The 5,621-nt window shown below is 43.1% G+C and overlaps 1 pseudogene; it reads left to right on the top strand.

Moving 5' to 3' along the window:
* Positions 1-1,859: 1,859 nt before the first annotated feature.
* On the top strand, positions 1,860-5,424 carry LOC119368453 (annotated as a pseudogene).
* Positions 5,425-5,621: the final 197 nt, after the last annotated feature.

Raw genomic sequence — 5,621 nt, 5'->3', positions numbered from 1 at the left:
AGATGGTTCGGTAGTGCCGGGCCCTGGAGGAGATAGCCGCCCGCAAACGTGGGCACGAGGACGAGCACGGCGTCGTGATCCTCGACAGCGACGATGACGAGGACGCCCCCGGACCGTCCAACCCGCCGCGCCAACCGGGGGAGAGTTGCAGCAGGGACGGCGGCCGCGGCGGAGGCGGCCGCGGCGGCGACGATGACGACGGCGACGACGATGACAACGGCGGCGACTACACACGGTTCTACAGCCTCCTCGGCATGTAGAACTGCAAGGGCGGCGGGCGGCGAGGAGCGGCGAGGGAGACGACGAGGAGCAACCTAGTAGTTTTTTTCTTTTTTGTAAAATATTTTTAAATATGAACGAACTCACCGAAGTTTGGTTGAATTTGCGCCGTGTTTGTGTTAGATTTAAACTTTTCAAAAAACGTGGGCGCCGCGACTGGGGGGTATCGCGCCCCCAGCGCGCGGTTTAGCGCCGGTGCGCCCCCAGGGGGTGATTTTTAGCGCCTCCTGGGGGGCCAATGACTGGAGATGCTCCTATCTCTTCAAAATATCAACTCGTAGACATCTTCACCAAGCCTCTACCTTCTACCATATTTGAGGTCTGTAAGCGCAATCTTAACCTCCTAGATGCTTCAGGAGTGAGTTGAGATTGAGGGAGGGTGTTAGACTTCGTATTGTAGCCTTATTGTGTAATCCATACCATATTGGTATAGGACTTGTATGACACCGGATAGACTATACAAAAGAAAAGAGAAAAGGGGATTCACATAGGAGTATCACATACACCAGTCCACGGAGCACAGGACAATTGTACATTTAACCCATACGCACCGGATAAAGAAAATCAAGAGATATAGCTATGAGAATAATACACACAGTTGGTGGTGCTAAAATGCCAACCAAAACTGACATAAAGAAAATCAAGCGATCGATCTAGCTATGAGAATAATACACAGAGAGGGTGCTAAAATCCAATCAAAACTGGCATAAACAAAATGCAATTGTTGTCAGCAGCCCAACTTGACATAAAGAAGAAGCTAGCAGTTGCCAAAAACAACACGCTTTAAAGGACCAAACGAAAGAGGATGCACATTCAGTCGTGTTAATCATATCACTATCAAGGTGATGTGGGACGGAATATAATTGTCGCATGGACGGCAAATGTGGCAAATTTGAGATGTTCATACTGTGTACATTTAAAACGTACATAACAACAACGGCGACGATGACTTGCCCTTTTCAACGAACTGAGCCTTGCTTTTATTTCTTGGTGTCTGACTGCTCAACTAGTCCACTCCCTGGTTGTAATTTTGAGTGACACACCATTTTCTAGTTTTAGTTTTTGACAAGGTGTCAACTGTCATTAGTAATGTAATGATGCAAAAATTCTACTCTTTTTTTTTTGAAGCATTACAAAAAAGATACGCACTCCGATCCATATTAATTATCACTGACATGGTATAAACACTAACTTAGTACACAGTGACACTTAATATGAAATTATGGATATGAGGGAATACCCTTTTCACCCAAAAAAGACCAACACTACAATGGAATTATTGGCTGTAAATTTTGTTCTCGACAAGAAGGATAATTGGCCTGCATAGTAGTGGCCGTTAATAACCAGCCCAACTAGACATAAATAAGAAGCAGATGTTAACCACTGTCAAGTTGGTGTGGGCCGGAATATAAGTTTTCTCCACGTAATATCAAATTGTTACAAGATTCCCGCGCAACTTACATTTAGTTTATTGGAAAACCATACTATATGTGTCCTTTAACTAACCTTTGCTTTGTTTAGCATGGTATATACGCTTTGCTTATATGTAGCATTTGGAGAGCAAGAATGGAAGCCCCAACATACAAGCAGCAAGCAACCAAGTATGAGAACACCCCACGCAGCGCTCCTCTTGCTCTTCATCCTGTCGTGCTCCCGCGGCGCCTACTCCGGCGGCGGCCGGAACCGCTTCACCTCCATAATCAGCTTCGGCGACTCCTATGCCGACACGGGTAACTTGGTCAGGTGGGCTGATCCCGTCCTTCCCGGCCCGAACCCATTAAACAACCTCCCCTACGGCGAGCTTCTTCGGCTACCCCACCGGGCGCGCCACCGACGGCCGCGTTGTGCTGGACTTCATCGGTAACCTAACCACAAATGCACTGCCGAACTTAGTCAACTAGCTAGTGTCTACAAGTCAATCTCTGCTGATCCTGACTAGCTAAAAGACACACGGACAGAGACAGAGGGCTTGCATATAACGTTGCTTCATTTTGCAGCTCAGGCTTTGGGTCTGCCTTTCGTGCCGCCGTACCTCGCCAAGGGGAGCAACTTCTCCGCCGGAGTGAACTTCGCCGTGGCAGGAGCGCCGGCTCTGAACCTGACATACCTGCAGGGACAGAATTTGACGGTGGACCCTCCGATCAACCGCTCCCTCCACGATCAGCTCGACTGGTTCCAGAAACTGAAGCCTTCGCTCTGCAAGGGTAGGCTGCAGCTACTTAAACATCAGTCCTTAATCACCATATGATTTTCATGTCCAAGTGAAGTGATTTAGCTCATCGTACGTCCATGCCATGCAGGAAAAGGTGCTGATTGCTTCGGGAGCTCCCTGTTTGTCATGGGAGAGTTTGGAGCAAATGACTACAACTTCCTTATTTCGTCCAACAGGACCGTGGAGCAAGCCAGAGTTTATGCTCCTCAAATTGTTGACAGCATCTCCCGAGGCGTAGAGGTACTACGGATGGAAGTCCAATCCCTTTAATACTAACCGCATCCTGCACATGTTTCTCCTTTTGACCTTTTGAATTTTGTAACGCAAGGCTTCTTATATGTTGGTTGTGGGCTTGTGGCACGTCGTGACCATATCCATATCATTTGAAAAGTCTGTTCTTGATATGTGGCTAGAATCAATGGAGTCATGGACTCAAATTAAAGACACAGAGCCGAGTGCATTAGAAGAAGAATTTCCAACATTTAATTCTAAACTAATTAAACTTTTTTTTAACGAGTCAAACAAGACTACTGGAATACTACCTCTGTCCTGGTTTATTAGTCCTCTACGTATTTTCTGTCAAATTTTGAACATAGATTTAACTAATAAATTGTTAGTTAAATTTACTGTCAAAGTTTGGCACAAAATACAAAGAGGACCAATAAACCAGGACGGAGGTAGTAGACATTTTGGCACTATGATGATGAATAGTGTGGTAATTGTAAAGGTATTTTTGTGAACTGAATTAGACAAATAAGTACTCCCCCCATCCAAAGTTCAAAACTGTGACACCTATTATAGATCGGCGGTAGTCGTAATTTTTTTTTTTTTGCTTTCTTATAGTACCAATTCAAATATGTATTTTGAGATGCACTGACCAAAACGTGGCCACACATTGTGAACAAACATATATGTCCATCATCTCTTTTTAGAATTAAATTTGCATAGCGGCTCGCGAAAATGAGTGAGCAGCATCTCTTACTTTCCAGAATTTAATTTGTAATCTCATAACCAATAAGAGTTTTTTTACATGTAACCAATAAGAGTATTGCTTCCATTCTTACATAAACAACTTGGTAGAAAGTGTGGCGTCAAAAGTTTTTATTACTGATTAATATATAAAAAAATTCAAATTTGTAAGTAAAAAATAGTGTATTTAAATTACTCTTATTTTTTTCATAATTTAAATTTTCCAGAATTCTATTGACATCCACTTAAAGTCAAAGATGCATAAGGAAACCGGGTCGATATCCCGATATATACATTTGTTTCTAAGAAAGGAGGGAGTGTTTATAATTTAAATAGACGACATGCCAACCCGAGCGACTGCACACCAGCTCCAAAATACTTTGGATCCGAACACATTCGTATGTGTTATAGTATGACTCAAGATAAACTAAGGAACTGATAACCCTGTACAGATACTGATCCAGCATGGCGCCAAGTACATAGTTGTGGCAGACATCTTTCCATTGGCTGCCTACCGGCAATTCTCACGATGCTCGCTAGCCCAAACAACAAGGAGTATGATGGGCACGGATGCCTGAAGAGTATGAACAAGCTGGGGCGCTACCAGAACTCTCTCCTCCGACGACGGATCAAGGTGCTACGGTACAAGTACCCACATACGAAGATCATTGCCACCGAGTACTTCCGACCGGTCCTTGCATTCATACAAAAGCCAAGCCATTTTGGTGAGTTCGTCTTTTTAAAGTGGATTTAGGTCTTACCAAGTTCAGAATTAAATAGTGCTAGGAGAGCAAAAATACGATACACTTTGGTTTTTGGCCTGAAACCAGTGGTTGAATAAAAAAAAAGATAAAGTGATGATTTCATTTGTGCGCGACCTCTGTTCTTCCATTCATTTTGCTACCTCGCAAGCCATATGCTTTTAATCACCCATGGCATCTCGCAGGACTGAACAGCAGCACAACCCTTCTCACCTGCTGTGGCGCGGGAGGCCCTCCTTATAACACCGACTTCAACGCAGGGTGCGGACAGCCGGATGCGACGGTGTGCGCAGATCCTTCGGAGGCACTACAATGGGATAGTTTCCACCTCACAGAATCCGCCTATAGGTTCATCGCCGATGGGTGGCTCCACGGCCCTTACGCGGATCCACTAATAATGGACGTTGCACGCTACTAGTAACTAGTAAGCACACCGTTTGTTTCCTACTTGCGAAAATTAAGATGCACGGGCATGTGTAAATCTCTTTTCCTATATGTGTTATGTATTATTTTTTCAGGCAGCAAGATCATTGCTTATATATTAGTCCCTCCGTCCATATTTACGGAAGATCATCGTTTTTTCGTGCTTGAACTTTGATCAATAGTTTCACCAACTGTACATTGATTATATGTCATAAAATTTATAACGTTGAAAACTAAATCTCCAATATGGTATGTGGTCAGCCATGTGTCAAATATCATGCTATTTTGATCAAAGTTAAAGAGTAGACGCACCTTCTTTTTCTTCTCTTGCTAGTTCATCCATGATCTCTTGCTATTAAGTGTCTTCAGTTGAGAAAAAATAAGTTGAATTATATAATGGTTTCTTATGTCGTGTTATGGCCCACCTTATTTGAAATTTTGTTTTAGATTATTAAAAAAACATCTTATTTAGCTAGAAACTAGCTCAAGATCATTACAAGCTGATCACGAGCCACTTTTTACAGCTCAACCTTGACCTTCGCTCAATTTGAGCTCGCTCAAATTTTAGTGTAAGTTGAGTTGAGCCTAAGACAACTTGCTCGAACTTGACTCGTTTGCAGCCCTAGCTGCAGCCAGTTGATGCTTGCATGTGTGTTGGTTGCTTATTTAGAATAATACTTGTGCATGTGGTTGAGGATTGGATCAAAGAAAATACTCGTGCACGTTGGTTGTTCATCCTTGCGTACGTCGGTAACCTCATCTTGGCTTACTGTTTATGTTTCTCTATCAAGGTAAATATACACCTCCCGCAAAAAAGGTACATATACACCGAATTATTATTATTGTTGCTCTTTTGCTATTGAGCGGTCGCCTGGTTATTTTTAGTTCAGTTAATTTTGTCGTGTTTTTATAGGTGTTTGGTTTTTTTCTTATCTTTTTGAGTCAGTTTTCCATTTTTTTTCTTTATGTGTATGTGT

Source organism: Triticum dicoccoides, chromosome 2B (assembly GCF_002162155.2).
Source record: "Triticum dicoccoides isolate Atlit2015 ecotype Zavitan chromosome 2B, WEW_v2.0, whole genome shotgun sequence".
NCBI lineage: Eukaryota > Viridiplantae > Streptophyta > Magnoliopsida > Poales > Poaceae > Triticum > Triticum dicoccoides.
The sequence above is the reverse complement of the archived record's forward strand: the minus strand, read 5'-3'. Positions and strand labels throughout refer to the sequence as shown.